Source organism: Pseudorca crassidens, chromosome 15 (genome assembly GCF_039906515.1).
Source record: "Pseudorca crassidens isolate mPseCra1 chromosome 15, mPseCra1.hap1, whole genome shotgun sequence".
NCBI classification, from domain to species: domain Eukaryota; kingdom Metazoa; phylum Chordata; class Mammalia; order Artiodactyla; family Delphinidae; genus Pseudorca; species Pseudorca crassidens.
The window spans coordinates 843741-861617 of record NC_090310.1 but is presented as its reverse complement, the minus strand read 5'-3'; the positions used below and the strand labels follow the sequence as shown (position 1 = coordinate 861617).

General features: G+C 58.1%; 1 long non-coding RNA gene across 1 annotated transcript; it reads right to left on the bottom strand.

The window, feature by feature from the left end:
• Positions 1–1307: 1307 nt before the first annotated feature.
• On the bottom strand, positions 1308–5627 carry LOC137206573 (uncharacterized). Its single transcript, XR_010934692.1, has 2 exons — positions 5485–5627; positions 1308–1594 (listed from the first exon to the last, which is right to left on the bottom strand). It is a non-coding gene; the product is annotated as an uncharacterized lncRNA (long non-coding RNA).
• Between the last annotated feature and the right edge of the window lie 12250 nt (positions 5628–17877).

Here is a 17877-nt window from a genome sequence, read left to right as displayed (position 1 = left end):
TATTAATATCAAGTGCTGCAGCTTCAATTGCAGTTTACACAGATCAGAGAACATTTTGGGTGCAAAGAGGTTGTGCGTGTGACAGGTTGTTACTTTACAAGTTGGGGACATAGGCGCCTGACAGGCCTGCGGGGGGGGGGGGAGGGGAGGGAAGAGCCAGGAGGGGTGGGTGGGGCCAGAGCTCAAGGGCAGGGCAGGGGCGGACCTTAGAGGAAGGCCTGGTGATTCAGGGCAGAGGAGGAGGCGGGACCAAGACGCAGGCCAGGGATGCGGTTATCACTGCTGCTGTTCTCAGGAAAGTTATTCAAGAGATTATCACAGAGCCCAGGGTGGCAGAGGTCTCCCTGGCGGGGTGTCCCGTCTGCCCTGTGAGGTCACCTCCCCACTGATTCAGGCTCCGTGCCCCTACACTGGGATATATTTCTTCTCTCTCTTTTTATATTCTATTGTTTAAAACTTTCTAGAAGAAATAACAGCTTTATTGAGATACAAATCACGTGGTGGGGTGAACTGTGACCCCTGAAAGACATGCTGAAGTCCTAACCTCCAGTACCTGTAAATGGGACCTTGCCTGGAAATAAGGTCTTTGCAGAGGTAATCCAGCTGAGATGAGGTCTTTAGGGTGGGCCCTAAAACACGGTGACTGGTGTCCTTCCAGGAAGCGGGGAAGCCACGGGAAGACACAGGCAGAGATTGGAGCCATGCGGCCACTAGCCGAGGATGCCCCCTGCCCCCCAGGAGGCAAGCAGGCAAGTCGGGACCCTCCCCTCGAGTGTGTGGAGGGAGGCTGGCCCTGCCGACACCTTGAGCTCAGGCTTCTGGCCTCCAGCACCTGTGGTTTCAGGTCACCTAGTTTGCGGTGCTTGTTACAGCAGCCCTGGGAAACTCACACACTGTACGGTACAACCCTCTTCTCTAAAGCGTATAGTTCAGCGTTTTCAGTGCGCACACAGCAGTGTGGCCATCACCACCTGACCCCAGAACACCGTCACAGCCCCCCCGAAAGAAGCCCCGCTCCCCTTCCTCCCCAGCCCCCAGCCCTCTCTGTTTACGTAGATTTGCTTATTCTGGACACTTCTTTTTTTTCTTTTTTTGCGGTACGCGGTCCTCTCACTGCTGTGGCCCCTCCCGTTGCGGAGCACAGGCTCCGGACGCGCAGGCCCAGCGGCCATGGCTCACGGGCCCAGCCGCTCCGCCACATGTGGGATCTTCCCGGACCCGGGCACGAACCCATGTCCCCTGCATCGGCAGGCGGACTCTCAACCACTGCGCCACCAGGGAAGCCCTGGACACTTTTTTAGTAAGTGGCGTTACGTGTCCTTTTGTGTTGGCTTCTTTCACTTTTGTGTATGCGTCTTCACGGTTCATCCATGTTGTAGCGGGGTCAGTGCCTCCTTCCTTTCTGAGGCTGAATCACATTCCCCGGTGTCGATGGACCACATTTGTTTACCCACTCATCCTGTGATGGGCGTTTGCGCTGTCTCCACCTTTTGGCTATTGTAAGTCACACTTCTTTGAACACCCGTGTGCAGATCTTTGCATGGACAAATGTTCTCAATTTTCTTGGATGTACACTTAGAAGTGCTTGAAATTTCTTTAAAAAGAAAGTAACACAGGTACATGGTGAAAAACAATCTCGGGCACAGAAGGGACGGGCTGACAAGTAAGTTTCCCTTTCGCTGCGGATCCCAGGCCCGCCCGCGGTCTCTTGTACCCAGAAGCACCCCGTGGTTGTACGAGGAATAAAGCTGACCTCCCCCTTTCCCCACGGTGACAGCGTCCGTCCTGCGTCTTGCCGGCCGGCACAGGGTCCTGTCTGTAGCCCCAGCCCACCAGCCCCTCTGTGAGTCGTTTCCAGGCGGTTACCGCCAGACGGGGTGTGCGGGGATCAGCTGGGGCACCACCTGGGCCCCGTGTCCGAGAGCATCGTGGGATACGTTCCCAGAAGCAAGGGTGCCAGGGTGAGGGGCACATGCCATCTGAGAGACTAGCCCCTGACCCAACATGGCATCCCCCGCAGTGTGGACAGGGAGACAGGGCTGGAGGGGGCAGGGGCTTGTCCAAGGTCACCCAGAGAATGAGTGCTCATGGAGCCCTGGCTATGCACCCGTGTGCCACAGATACGGCCTCGTGGGACCCTGACGCAGACCAACACGGCCTGCGTCCACCCACATCCAACCCACCGGCAGGCTCCCCCGTCTCTCTCCCAACAGCCCGAAGCCCAAGGAGGTTGAGGCCACCCCAGGCTGGTCTTCGCCGGGCCCTGCCCCGTTCCCTGGGTGGCCTGAAGCACGTGGCTTCCCCTGGGCCCCGGCGTGCCCGCCTGTGCTCTGGGGCAGCCTCCTCTCTCAGCCCTCACAGAGGGATCAGTCACTGGCATCACTTTCATGCCATCGTGCTAACTGTGTTTTCTTATTTTCTGTATGTTTGGTGCGCTGACATCAGGGCCTTGCTAAGCCCTCCCCGGGGTCAGCCAAGTCCTAGACACTGTTAGGACTCACCGGCCAGAGTGTGTTTTCAGATGCAAACACCTAATGCAGAGCCTGCCCCACCCCCTTCCCCACAGCGTGGCACCCTCCCGGCCACGGTCCACCTGCCCTCATCTCCGGGCAGCTCCCCGACAACCCGGGACACAGCCCCTGGCCCGAAGTGCCCTTGCCTCTGCCTCCTGCCTGACCCTGGAGCTTCCTGGCGTGGCCCTCTGTGTGCGGCCTCTTGTTTCCAGGGGACTCTGTGATCATAACACGAACTTCTTCTTTCAGGACAATCATTTCTGAGTCTGTGTGTCCCCCACGCCTGATAAAACAGACCCCAGTAATAGGTGCCCGTGCTGCGGGCTGGGTGGCTGGACACCGAGTTCTCCCAGCAGGATCCTGCCCGTGGGCACCACCCCGAGGGCGTTCTAGACATTATTGCCTTTAAACCTCACGCCAGCCCTCTGAGGCAGAGGCTGTCACAGATGAGAAAACTGAGGCTCAGAGAGGGTAGGCACCTAGCTCGAGGTCACACAGCGAGCAGTGGTGCCGCAGGGGCAGACCCACAAGGGCTGGATTTCAAAGCCCCCTGTCCCCTGTGGGTGAGGCGGTCGGGTGGTCTGCAGGCCTCCCCCCTCCTCCCAGGGCCAGAAAGTTCTCACCAGGGGCACGGAGGCGAGTGGTGAGGAGAAGCTGCCCGTTGCTGGGGAGGGGAAAACATGGTGGTTTAAAAGAAACTGGTGGATTCAACTATATGTAATTTATATAACGGTGGCTGCAATTTCCAGCCAAAATATAATAATAATAATAATCGCATGACTTTCCTTCCAGGGCCCCAGAGACAAATTAAAATAATGTAAAGTGAGTTCCTAATTGGCGTGGGCTGTGGGAGCCTGGGCGGCCTCCAGGTGTGTGACCGACACGCCAACGCCAGGCTCCCCGAGGCCCGCCGGCCGGCCCACACATGCACCTGTCTGCACCTGGGCGATGCGACAGGGCTCTCCCCGTCCACAGAAGCCCCCAGCCCACTTGCCCGTGTCAGAGGATGGAGGCTAAAGCGTGGCCATGCGGCTGCCACTTCCAGCCACCTGACTGGCCGATATGTGGCCCCGCCCCTTCTCCATCACCTGCCCACAGCCCCTCCCACCCCTGATGTCCTCACCCCGGGGCGGGCTCTGGGACTCACCCCTGCCCAGAGAGGGGAAAACGCATTGGAACTCTTGCCGAGCAAAACAATCCTTTCTTGCTGCTGGGAAATAAAATCCTCAAACAACCGCCAAAGGTGACCACTCAGCCCTGGAGGGGGACGTGCCGAGGGCCCGTGTGACCTTGAGCAATACCCACCCGGCCCCCAGCCTCACTCTCCCCACCTGTAGAATGGAGCGAGGCCCCAGCTGGGAATTTGGACCCGTGGGGGCCACACACTCCGACGCCAGGTGGGCACGGACCCACCTGCCCTCATGAGTGCTTCGCAACGCCTCATCCGCGGACATGTGGCCTGGGTGGCCTCGGGTGGCAGCCGTGTCTTCTGGCCCTGAAGACCCTGAGCCTTTTTGCTCCTGGAAAGCACGGCTGTGATGCCCCCATTTTGCAGGTTTGAAAGCGGAGGCCAAGGGGGTGAGGCCTGGCTCTGGGACTCATGAGGAGCCCCGGCAGCCCCCCATTGTCCTGCCATGCATGCCTGGCACCCCACTAACCCACACCCTTCCCCAGAAGCCACCTCCCGGGGCCTGTCCTCTGCCCTCAGGTGCGCAGGCTCCCCTAGGGCGCTCCATCAACAGTGCGCATGTCAGGGGCTCAGCCAGGGCAGGGGAGTGACAGTCACCTTGGTCCCCCGGGGGGGGGGTGCCACCACGGGGGGCGCAGTTTGTGGCCGCCGGGGGATTAATGAGGTGATGTCACCTTCCTTCCAGTTTGGAGCAAGATGAAAATATTTTAAGTGAATCAATAAGCTGAAAAACAAACAAATGCGTGAGCGAAAAACACCCAGGAAATGAGGAGGGAAGGACAGGGCGGGAGGGAGAGGAGGGTTCCTGCCCGGGGAAGAGGCGGCCTGTAGGCCAATAGGGCTTCTCGGCCCCCTGCCCCGACCCCTATGTGCGGTCCTCCTGGGGACCCCGCCGCTGCCCTGCTCTGGGGAGAGCCATTCTCCAGGGGGCTGGGTGCCGGGGTGGGGGGAGCTGGGCGGTGATGGGCGGGGCTAATCAATCAGCTCTTCGCTGTTCCCCAGGTCGGTCAGAAATGAACAAGAAGCTCCCTGGCTAAGGAGACTGAACTCCCCCTTCTAAAAGGCGGGAGGGTGGGAGATGGGTGGGGGTCCTGCTTGAGCCGCCTGCCAGCCCGGGCCCGTGGGGGCAGCTGCTCCAGTCCCCGCCTGTTGGCACCGACTGTGTACAGCTCTGGGCCTGCTCCGATCCCCCGCTCTGGGTCCTGGGCCCACACGTGGTGTGTGCATGAGGGTGGTCCTCAGAGAGGCTGCTGGGGGGCCGGCCCTTCCCAAGTCACCTCTGCCTCTTCCCTCACCTCCTCTGGCCACGGCCCTCCCCCTGCACCTGCCTGGCCCCTCCCACCCGGCCCCGCCCTCCATCTGGCCTCACTCCGCACCCACACCCTGTCTCCCCCTCCCTGCCGCCTTCTCCACTTCTGTCCTCACCCCTCTCCCGTATCCAGCAGCAATTACAGCTAATCAGGTACCTGAGCGGCTTGGAAGCTATTAGCAGCTCTTCCTGCCCGGTGGGAAATCAGCCGGGCTGGACAATTAGCTTTATAGTTGCAACTCAGATTCTGATGCAAGCAATAAACAACTCAGCTCGTGCTGCCCCTCCCCTGCTCCTCTGCCTCTGACACGGCCCCCTCCTCCCTCTTCCCTCCCTCCCCTGCCCCTCCTGCACCTTGGCCAACCCCCCCCCCACCACCAGGCAGATGCCCAGGGGCGCTGGGGGAGCCCTCCAGCTGTCCCTTCTCCCTGCCTGGCCTGGTCCAGACACCTGACACTGTCCACAGCACTCACCTCCGCGTTGGAAAGGCTGAGCCTCCCAGATCCATGAAGGATGGGGGTGGGGATGGTGACCTGGGCTATTTGGGGGGGATCTACAGCCCTCACCACCCCCAGGCCGGCCCAGGCGGAATCCTCCCCGCCCGCCCGCGCGTGTGTGTTTGTGTGTGTGTGTGTGTGTGCGCGCGCGCGTACGCATGTGTGTGCGTGTGCGCCTGCCCGTGCACGCGCCTGTTTGTAACTACGCAGTTAATTGCGCCGGGTTCTTGATTAGCTTTGGGGGATGGTAATGTTCTAGCGAGATGAGGTGTTGTGTACAGTTCAGAATCATTTAGAGAAATTGGAGCTAATTTTGCTGTCTGCGCTTATTACTGCATTAATTTAATTTGGGTTGCTTTTAGCTCATTAACACATCTAATTAATTCGTTGACATCACTATTAAGATGTCTCTTTGAAATTGGCGTCTCCAGATAATCAGGATGGAGAGGCTGACACATCAGGCGCGGAGCTGCCTGGGAACGCGGGAGGGCGGGGGGGGGGGGGGGGGCGGCCGACCACTAATGAATTTTCCATCAGAACCGCTAGGTTTGTCAGGAGGTGCAGGGGCGGAGGGGAGTGGAGACAAAGGAAGGGGGAGCCCGCGAGCTCAGTCAGCGGCTCGCCGCGTCTTAAATATTGAATTGGTTATGAAAACAAACAGACTCTGCGGAGGAGCCGGGATGCCGTCTCCCGCCCACCTGATGCTGTGTTCCGGGTGGACGGAGGCTGCAGGCCTGGGGGCAAGGAGGGCAGTGAGGGCAAACCTGCTGGGGGTGGAGAGGTTGAGCTGGGGGAAGTGACCAGGGTGTAGGTGTGACCTGTGTTGATGGGGCCTGGGGGCAGGGGGGCGGTGAGCTGAGGCCCAGAGCTGGGAGAGGGGTCACCCGAGGTCGCAGGGGAGCTTGGGGACATCCAAGCTCAGGGTCACGCAGGAGAGCAGCCCCATCTAGGGTGACTGGCGGGAGGCCCAGAGGCCCCCTGCCCACACTCACAGCCCTCTGTCTCCCAGAGGCCCCTGTTCGCTGTACACAAAGGTGACCCTCCAGGGTTTTGAGGATGGGGCCTGTGGGAGGGTGAGGACTGCAACGTGGGGTGTGGCATCTGCCAGTGTGGGGTGTCATGGGGGCCCTGGGCAGCCCCTGCTTCCCCTTGCCAGTCTCGTCGCCCACCACCTCACTCCCTTTCCTCATCTCAGGCAGGGCAAACCTGTGCTTCAAAGAGTGGTCTCAGGTGTCGCTTCCTCCGGGAAGCCCTCCTGGATTCCCCCTGAGATTCTGGTGGACAGCAGGTGCCCATAGCAGGGTGCCAGCCAGCCACGTTCTCCTTGTATTTAGCAAAGTGAGGACTTGTTCGTCTCCTTAAGAGTAAGAGACTCAGTCCAGTTTCACTGGACCAAACATCTGTCCATTCATTCATCCAACAAGCATTTATTAAGCACCTACTGTGTGCAAGGTCCTGTGTCAAGTGCTGGGACACAGAGATGAACAAGATTCTTGGGGGCTCACAGCCGCTTGGGAAGACCTTCCGTTGCTCTGTTCCTTTGTTTAGGGGCCAACAGTGGGAAGTAAGAGGTGGGTCGTGCAGGCTGGGGGTCTTCCCCTCTCTTTGAGAGTTGCTGCCAAACTCCCAAAGTTTGGGAAGGGAAGGCTTTGTGGAGGAGGTGACTCCTGAGCTGGGTTTTGAAGGATGAATAGAAGTTTGTGTGTCGTCATGTTGGAAGCATGTGTGAAGCACTCAACGTTAGTCTGCCCCTGGAAGCTTGGCGCTCAGCAGGGCTGCTGTGCTGTCTGCTGGGGGGAGGGGAGGGTGCTGCTTGGACACACGGCTGTGCTCCAGGCTCAAGGTGCTGAGACGGGCCTAGCAGCCCCACCGAGGGCCTCCGCTGGGGATATACCAGGCCAGCTTCCACCGCGCAGCTCCTTCCCCGGCCCCCAGGCGACAGATGGGACCCTGAGGCCAGGATCGTTCCTGCTGGAACCAAGAACCACAAATCTGGCGGCTTAGAACAACGGAAATGTGTCGTCTCTCAGTTCTGGAGGCTGAAGTCTGAGATGGAGATGTCTGCGGGCCGGGCTCCTCCTGGACATTCTGCTCTCCCCTTGCTGCTGCTGCTGGACCCACCATCTCGAATGTTCCTCAGCTTGTGGATGCGTCGCCCCATCTCTGTCTTCCCCTGACATGGCCTCTCCCAGTGCATGTCTGTGTCCAGATGTCCCCTTTGCTAAGGACACTGGTCATTGCATCGGAGACCACCCCCACTCCAGTGCAGTGGGACCTCATCTTAACTACTTACATTGGCAAGGACCCTATTTCCAAATAAGGTCACAGTCTCTGGTTTGGGGGGTTAGGGCCTCAACATGAATTAGGGGGAGGGGAACACAGTTCAGCCCGTAACTGCCTGGGAAGGACAGGGTCTCGCCCACACACACAGCTTCAGTTACCCTGACTCGTACCTTTACCTCCCAGGCACAGACCCTAGACCCACATGGCCAGCTGGCTGCCCCCCGGGGTGTCCCAAAGTGCATCCCAGATGCCCCGTCCCCAGCCTGTCCTCCCCCAGCACGCCACAGCTCAGTCAATAGCCCTGCCACCGCCGCCCAGCTCACAGCCCTCCAGGACTGCAGCTTGCCCACCTTCCCGTGTTCGATCCCACCCATTCTGGTGACCCTACTCCTAAGCTTGTCCTGAATCCTCCCACTTCTTCCTGGTATCCCCCACCACACCCCACCCCGCCCTGGCCTCTGTTGGGACAGCAGTGGCTGCAATGCCGGAGTGTCCCAGGGCCTAGTCCTTGGTGGGTACATCAGTTACGCATTGCTGTGTAACAAGCCATCCCCAAACTTAGTGGCTTCACACAGTAACAGATGTTTACTTTGCCCTCACATGTGAGGTGTGGGCGGGGCTCTTGGTTCTTCTCCATGTCGGGGCTCCTTCCCAGCACGGTGATTGGCTTTGAAGAGAGCAAGGTGGCAGCGCTCGGCATTTTTATGACCTTCCCTCGGAAGTCGCTGTGGTGCTGGCCGAGCGGCCACTGAGGTCCACACAGGTTCAACGGGAGGGGACATGGACTCGGCCACTTGACCGGGAAGGTTCTGGGAGAGCATGGGGACGGCAGCCATCCTGGGCAAACGAACGCAGCCCACTGTTCAGGTAAGAACACGCATGATGTATGAGCGAGGAAATACGAATTGTGTTATGTGGTGGTTTTGCATATGAGTTAAATGTCCTTATGTTTGCATTTAAAATTGACATTGTGCAATATAAAGGTGAGTGATAAAATTCATGATAATAACTGAAATCTAAAAAGATTTTTTTTTTTTTACCTAGAATGACGTTAAATAACAAATAAAACCCACGATGGTACCAAGACCATTCAACTGGCAAAGGACAGACAGTCTTTCAGTCTTTTCAACAAACGGTGCTGGGAAAACTGGAGATCCACACGCCAAAGCCTGCGGTAAGGGTAAGTCGAACCCTTGCCTCACACCATGTACAAACCTTAACTCAAGGTGGATCAAAGACCTGGACAGAACAGCAAAACTATAAAACTCTTAGAAGAAAGCAAATGGGAATACCTTTTTGGCCATGATTTCTTGGGGATGACACCAAAAGCACAGGCAACAAAAGGAAAAGTAGGCAAGTTGGAATTCATCAAAATGAAAACATTCTGTACATCAAAGAACATGAGTAGAATGAAGAGCTCCCACAGAAGGGAGACAGTGTTTGAAAAATCGTATCTGATAAGAGGTTAATATCCAGAAATACATAAAAAACTATAACTCAACAACAGCAACAGAAAACTCAACCCAATTAACACATGAGCAATAGAAAATTTCATATTCTTATTCAATGACTTGAATAGACATTTCTCCAAAGAAAATACACAAATTGACAAAAGTACATGAAAAGCTGCTCAGGATGACTAATCGTTAGAGAAACGCAAATCAAAACTACAGTGAGGTACCGCCTTCCACCTGTTAGGATGGCTGTAAAAAACATAAATAAAATTGAAAATAACAAGTGTGGATGAGGATGCAGAGAGGTTGGAGCACTTGCTGGCGGGAATGTAAAACAGTGCAGCCACAGTGGAACACGGTACGACGATTCCTCAAAATATTAACCATAGGATCACCATATGAGGCAGCAATTCCACTTTGGGGTCCACACCCCAAAGAACTTAAAGCAGGGACTTGAAGAGATACTTCTGTGCCTATCTTCACAGCAGCCCAAAGGTGGAAGTGACCCAAGTGTCCATCAGTGGGGGAATGGATAAACAAGACATGGCCCATCACACGATGGAATATCACTCAGCCTTAAAAAGGAAGGAAACTGACACCTGCTACAGCGTGGATGAACTTTGAGGACGTGATGCTCTGTGAAATAAGCCAGACACAGAAGGACAGACATTGTGCGATCCCACTTCTACGAGGTCCCTGGAGCAGTCAGGGTCACAGAGACAGAAAGCAGAGGGGTGGGTGCCAGGGCTGGGGGAGGGGGAGGGGGAGTGAGTGCGTAACGGGGACAGAGTCTCAGTTTGGGAAGATGAGAAAGTTCTGGAGGCGGACGGTGGTGACGGCCACACAACCACGTGAATGTGCTTAGTGCCCCTGAACTCCACACTTAGAAGGTTAAGGTGGGAAATTGTAGGCTGTGTGTGTTTTACTACAATAAAAATGTTCTGACATCTCTTTGCATCATCGTGAGCGTTTCTGACGAGTAGGAGGGAGGCCGTGGAATGTCGAGCAGCCGTGGCTGCTGGCCCTCCAGCGTCGCCTTTTCCTGCTTTCGGACAAGAGACCTGCTTCTTCGTTTCTCTCCGGGCTCCGCCAGTCACGCTGGATTCTGGGAGACGTTTCTGGAGACAGTTTGTCATGGACGACCCACAGCGGGACTTTCAGGTTTTCTGGAAAATCCATGAATAATGGAAAGTGTTTCTTCGTCGGGCCCCTCAAGGATGACCCCCCTCACCCAGGCCCTGCTCGCTGCCATTTCCTCCCGAAGGTGCAAAATTCACTGCCCCAGACGGCCTGCCTCTTGGAAACCCCGTCTGCGCCTTTTCTCCTTGACTCAGTTTACCCCGGCTCCCAGGGCCTCAGACCCCACTGTAAAGGGGGTCCCCCGAGGAGGACGTGCTTCCGGGGGGCTTGTTGCAGGGACTCAGGACTGAGCCGTTGTGCTGGTGCCCCAGCTCAGGGTGGTCCCAGCGCCTGCTCCGGAGCGGAGCCTTCACCCCACCTGGCGCCTGCAGCCCAAGAGCCGGGTCCTTCTTTGGCATCTCTGAACAGCTTGGAGGTGTAATTCACATGCCATTCACCTTCTAAAGTGTACTGTTCAGAGGTTTCTAGTACATTCCCAGAGCGCTGCAATCCTCACCGCTGTGTGATTTCAAAACATATTTGTCTCCCCTAAAGGAAACCCCATCCTCATTGCAGGCAGTTCCCACTCGCCCCCATCCCCCGTCCCAGGCCCTGGAAACACTAATCTACTTCCCGTCTCTATGGATTTGTCGATCCTGGACCTTTCCTATAAATGGAATCACACAACATGTACCTTTTGTGCTGGCTTCTTTCACTGAGCATCGTGATTTCAAGGTTCCTCCCGGTGTAGCAGGTGTCAGAGCCGCGTTCTTTTTTATGGCTGAGTAATACTCCATTGCACGGAGACGCTACGTCATGTTTATCCATCATCAGCTGACGGACATTTGGGTTATTTCCACTCTTGGGCCGTTATGAACATTCATATACTAGCTTTCGTGTGGATGTATGGCTTCAGTTCAATACACCTGGGAGTGGAAGTACGGGGTGGTGTGGTAACTCCGTGTTTAACATTTTAAGGAACAGCTGCAGCATTTTACATTCCCGCCACTTTCTCCACATCCTCACGGACATCTGTTATTATCTTTTTGACTTTAGCCACCTTAGTGATGGGCGAGGCGGCATCCCACCGAGGTTATGATTTGCATTTCCCAGGTCCTTTAAGTGACACCTGCTGCATCCATTCAGGGCCGTTAGTACACCAGACTGGTGCTGGCTGAATCTGACAGAATGAACATGTGTGCTCAACTTTATACTTTTGTCCCCCAGACTAATTGTGTGCATTTATATTTGTGCATCGTTCTGTAAGCCTTCACAGACGTGCGAAGGCCCCTAGTGAAGGGGGCCGCGACTCACTAAACCGTGGGCAGCTGCGGGGGTCTTGGCTGCTCTAGGACTCAGTCGTCATTACAATCACCTGCAGAGCCATACGTGCTCTTACGTGTACGGGACGTTTCTGGAAGGACCCCTAGGGCAGTGTCAACATTAACTGTCTGCGAGAGGGGAACTGGGTGGCTGGGGACAGAGTGAGAGGAAATCTTTTCTCTGTAAACCCTTCTCTGCTTAAAAAAAAGCCCAAAAAAGCCACATCCCACAAAGTGTCTGCTTCCCGGGTGAGCAGCTCAGTGAATCCACCAAACGTGGCCTGTCCTGGGACCCCCTGCATGGAATTCCTGTGAGGTTGCTTCACTCAGAGCTGTGCGGTGACACCCGTCCATCGGGCGTGGGCAGCCGTGGTCTTTTTCACTGCCACGTAGTATTCCATGGCACGAATACCCCACGGCTTATTTATCCATCCTCCTGCACACGGACGTTTGGTTGTTTCCAGTTTCTGGTGATTATGAAAACCTCGTATAGAGCCATTGGCTTCTTCTCTCCTTTTAAAATCTGAAATGTTGTGAATACATTAGCTGCTCAACAAGTAAATAAACTGGGAAGTGTTCGTATGGAGCCCAGGCCCCTGAGCTGGGGGTGGGCCCTGGAATGGGCTTTGTGGGGGTCAGGGCAACGGGGAGGCCAGCCCTGGAGGACCGTCGAGGGGACAGCGTGAGGATGGGGACAACGTCAGGCAAGTGCGAAGGGTCTCTTCCCCTTTCCCAGGGTCCCCCAGTCCCCTCCCCTCCCCCCCGGCAGGGTGGGGTCCCGGGGGACTCTGGCTGCCCACCCTGCAGAGCAGACCCACGTGTGGGACCTGGACAGAGGCGGCAGGAGCGAGGGCGCTGGGGGGCCTGGTCGGGGCCAGGCCTCAGCCTCATGGGCCGCGTGGCCCCTGGAGGCCGGCAGGCGGGTTCTCATCTGCATGGGTGGCGAGCGGAGCTCTGGGCCCCTCTGCCGCTGTCCTGGGTTTGGGGGAGGCCCTCTGTGCAGAAAGGAGCGTTCTTCCATGAATCGGGTTCTTGGAGGCCTGCTGGAAAGGGCACTGTAGTCTGGTAACAACCTGAGGGGACTCCCCACGGGTGGGGAGCAAACAGCTGCGTCAGCTAACCCCGTGCTCTCTGGGGCGAGCTTAGGGGCAGGGGCCCCTCGCCAAGCGCACGTCCTGCACTGAGTCCAGACGCAGAGGGGCTGCTCGCCACTCTCGGCGCCCCATCGGTCGGGCCGCTGGCTCTGGCCGTCATCAGCCTCCTCCGTGTACTCGTTAATAAGTTAGGCCGTGCTCAGAACTGGTCTCTGGACGAGGCCGGAAGAGCGAGGCCGCTGAGGAGACCCCACCCCCGGATGCTGGGGCCAGAGCGGTGCCCTGGTCCTCCGCGGTGGGGACGCCGTGGCCCCATCCCTGGGCCCGGGCATGGCCTCTGAGGCGCTTTGGGGCCTGGGTCCCCGCCTCTCCTTCCCCCAGTTTCTCCCCTCCCTTCTACAGCCAGACGTCTGCCTGGAGAGAAAGCGGTGGGGGGGCTGGTGTTGACAGGCGGGGCTGGATTTCAGCCCCACCCTCGCTCGCTGTGCAGCTCCGGGGAAGAGGCCCCCATGACCCCCGCCTCGAGGGGGGCAGGACCTGTGACTCGACCGCAGCCCACAGAATGTGGTGTCCGCCCCCCAGGTGAGGCCACATAATGTAAGTGCTCCGGCGCTCCGGCAGATCGGCTGCTGAACTTCCTCTTTTGTCGGCTTTGGAGAAGAGGCTGCCATGCTGGGAGGGGCCCCGTGGCCAGGGACTGCAGGACCTGAGAGCAGCCTCAGCAAGGAAGCTGGGTCTCCGGCCGGCACCTGCCAGGAGAGGAAACCACCAGCACCCTGGCTGTCTTCCCCGGTTGAGCTGGCGGATGAGAACGCAGCCCTGAGCCCCCGAATGGAGTGCCCAGCAATGCCAAGCCAGAGTCCTGACCCAAGACACTGGGAGCTCATAACAGTCCCGCCCCTGCCCTCTTGGGCTCCTGAGAATAAGTCACTTGTACCTGCGCTAGGATGATGGAAGCAGGGCAACCCACCTCCCCCCCCGATTCAAGTCTCACTCACGGGACCCCCGTTCGGCTCCCACTGGCTGCCTCCGAACCCCCATTGTCAAGAGCGTCGCAGAGTCCAGTTGCTGGGGACCCAGGAGGGGCTGCTGATGTGTCCCCCTCGACTCCTCATGGTTTTTGGAAATCACAGGGACCCCAGGGGAGGAACAACCTGGACCCAGGACCGGCTGGACGGCCCCCACATTATGCAGCCAGAGTGGACACATTTGTGAGGTCTCAGACCTCAGCCAGCCCAGCTTCTCAACCCCAGCACCAGCTCCCTCTGCCCCCAAGGCCCCGGCTTGTAGTAGGGCACCTTGCGCCATCCCGCGCGGAAGGCACGGTGGTCCTCCCGGGGCTGCGGGAGGCCTGATTGCAGTGGCTATGGTCAGAAGAGATGCAAACAGCTAGACCCCCGGCCGTAGCGGACGGGAAATAGGGACCCGGCTTCGGTGCTGTATACCCGGCCACAGGCTCATTAATTCCAGGTCCTGCAGATGGGCTGGTGGAGGCCAGAGACGTTTCCCCAGGCTCACCCGCTTCGAGGCAGGACAAGGACGCAGGCCCCTCGGGGACAGCATGCCCTGGCCAGCTGTGGGGACCCATGTCCGTGAAACCCCCGGGGGAGAAGCAAGTTACAGTAGCCAGCCTCTTAGGTGGTTCCTGGGATGCTCACCTCCTGGTCTTGATGCCTCTGCATAGCGCCCCACAGGATGAATCAGAGTCCAGGGACCTGTTGGCATGTGACTCCTGACACAGGCCACAAAGGACACTGTGGCGTCTGCCTTGGTCTTCTGGGTCACTGGCTCCAGAGAGGGCAGCCGGCATGCCGTGAGGACACACAACGACTGTGCAGGGGCCGCATGGGGGGAAACCGAGGCCCTGGGCACCAGCTGGCACTGACCCTGAGCCACCTGGACGGGAGACTCCAGCCGCGGTCGAGCCTTCAGATTATGCAGCCGTGGGGGACCCTGAGCCAGACCCTTAACCGAGCCTCTCGCACGTTCCTGACCGACCTGCGGCGATGACCAACATTCGCTGTTGCTTTAAGCCACTGAGCTTGGGAGCCGCTGGCTATGCGGCAACATTAACTGCTGCACCAACTTTTACCAGCACCGAACACATGCCCGTTTCCTCCTCCGGCAACGTGGCTGAGTTACTAGTGGTTTCTTTTTTAGTAGCTGAGGGAAACCCAAGATCAGAGAAGTTAAGTGGCTTTACCGGAGACACACAGCAGGGCCCAAATTTGAACTGTGACCTGCCTGACGGTAAAGCCCAGGCCTGTCCTTCTGCCCCTCCCCCATCCTCTCCATTCTGTGGGCCCTGGGACTTGGGGCCACCAGCCAGGGTCCTATTCTCCCCTAATTGGCTCCAGTGGAGGGAAATTTCAATCCAATAATAGAAAGCTGCAATAACCATTATAATTAATTTACACAAAAGACATTATAAAATTACACTCTGTGCATTCCACTCCCATCCATGAGGTGTGCCCGCTTCCCAGTTAAGCTATGGGGCCTCATGAAGACAGACGGGAAGAGGTATTTCAATATTTCTTATAATTTTATATTCTCTCTAATATCTCTCATGCTAATTTCATTATGCAACAGAGTCGGCACGGTGATGTAATTATTGAAAAGTAATTTTGCAATAAATGGATTGAAATGTGTTGGAGTCCACTGTAAATTCAATCTCATGGTGAGGGTGGTGGGTGCAGGCAGGAGGTGGCGAGGGGACCAGGCCCCGGGTGGAATCGGAGAGGTCCCGCGTGGTCCCGGCTGGGGATATCCTTATACCCGCCAGCGACAAGCAGGGCCGCCTGAACCTGAAGAACAGCCTTCCCTGGCCTGCCCCCGCAGTGCCTCCACCGGGGTCCGAGCTGCCCTCAGTCTCCCCCCGTGACACCCAGACCCTCTCTAGGCTCCTGCCGTGTCCCCTCCCGAACGACCTCCCATGGCGGCCAGTGGACCCCAGGCCACACCCTCCGACCCTTGCAAAGACCCCAGAATAAAACCCAGACCCTGTCTCGGCCGACCTCCTCCCCCTCCTCTCTATTCCGAACTCTCCGCCCGACTCTGACCTGCCCTCTCTGATCCGCGTGTCAGCGTGCCCTTCTGTCTGCTCCCGTCCCACCTGAGGGCCTTTGCACGGCCATTCCCTCTGCCAGAAAGCAAAAGTCTTCTGACTCGGCCCTCTCTCTTCCTCTTCCTCTTCCTCCTTGACTGACCCAGGCCACAGGGGCCTCGCCTGCCTCGTAAGGCCGAGTCTTCCTGGGTCGGGTGCTAGGAACGGGGTTCTTAAACAGAGATGCCCACCAAGTGGTGGGGACAGAAAGTGAGGGCCATCGTGGTGCATGTGGGATTGTGGTGTGTGGAGCCAGGGGGCCGAGCTCAGGTCCCGCCACCCTCTCTGGGTCTGGCGTCCTCACCTATGAGATGGGACAGAAGGACACCCTGTGTGAAGAGTGAAGCATGGCATGTACACAGTAGGTGCTCTGGAAAGGCCCCGCTTACCCCATGATGGGCAGGGGGAAACAATGGGTCCCACCGCAGCCAAGAGCAGCACGTCATCCCATTCCATCCCCAGCGGGGCCCTGGCACCCACCAGGTGAGCCTCTGCCGTCACCTGGCCGGCACAGGTGAGAACTCGTTCATTCACTCTCTCGTTCATTCATTCGTCCATTTCCCTCCCTCCCTCCAGCCTTCCTGCCTCTGTGGGAGCAGAGGGGAGTGGAGAAGGGCCCCAGCTGCCCGCCCCGTCACTTCTGGAACTCTCTCTGCCTGGGCTGCCACCATAGCCCTTCCTGTCACAGGCCAAACTGAATCTGCAATTTGTTCTTGGGCGGAGTGTAAATTAGCACCTCATTGATTATTAATGAGGTGCTAATTGCTCTTTGCAACCAATTTTGATGCAAATGCAGCTGGGGCGGTTGGTACAGTTTTGCAGATTGTGAATTACTGACTGCTTGGGCTTCATAGCGGCTGGGACCTGGGCACCAGATGGGGACACAGGGGCACTTTACAGTTTGCAAAGCCCAGGCGGATGATGACAGAGCACCCCGACTGCCTCACGGGTTAGGTGGCTGAGGGCCACGCAGAGATTCCCTCCTGCCCTCGGCTCACAGGGATAACTGAAGGGCCTTGAGCGCCGGGCTGGACGCCACAGGCCCACTGGGGTCCTACACGCCCTGTGGCCGGGCCAAGGGCGCCCACCATCAGGCTGCCACGTGGACCCCAGTGCGACATTTGACCTGTGAGGCTGGGAGAAACCAAGGGTCCCAGAGATGGGACGGGAGGCTGCTGCGGCTCTGGCCGCTCTGTCCGGCTCCCGGGGCCAAGAGGCGCTGAGCAGGGGGAACACGGGGGCTTTGGTGAGATCAGGATGGCGGTTGCCCTGGTTGCACAGGCGGTTGCCGGGCAACAGGCCTCAGGGACGTCCCCCGGTGGCGAGAGGGTGGCTCTGGGGACCAGCTCCCTGGGTATGGGAAGCGTTATCTGGCGGAAGATTTGGAGGCCGAGAGAAGCGTCCTCGGAGCAGGAAGAGTGGGGTCGTGACTGGGCAGCCATGGGACCCCTGCAGCCCCCTGCCCCCTGGCAGGTGCCTGGAGACACAGAGCCAAGCAGGATGGCACACGCCTCGCACCCTGCCCCCCACCCCCCAGTGCCCAGGGAGGTGGTGTGAGAGGGGCTTCCTGAGGGGAGGGTCTGAGCCCAGGCCAGGGGGGACGGGGGCCTAGAGCGGGAGGCTGAATCCCGGGGTTTTCAGGCCATTGCAGCAAGGCCGAAGGGCAGTCCCTCCCCCGGAGTGGGGGGTGGGATCATGGTCTCAGAGGGCCCTGCAGCATCACCCTTCACCCGCTCACCCCTGCACCGAGCATCGGGGACAGCAGGAGGGGTGTGGTGGGCGGAAGCACGGGGTAGGGATTCTGCACGGTGACGGCTGCAGCCCAGGACCACAGGGCATTGTGGGAAGATCTCTGGCTGGGTTCGCATCCTGGGCTCACGTCTCCTGTGAGGAGGGGTCTGTGCAGGCCCCGGTGCTGCACCCTCCCAGCCACAGCCCTCCCATGTTGGGCCAGGAAAGAGCCCGCACACCCTGCAAAGAACTGACCAATAAGG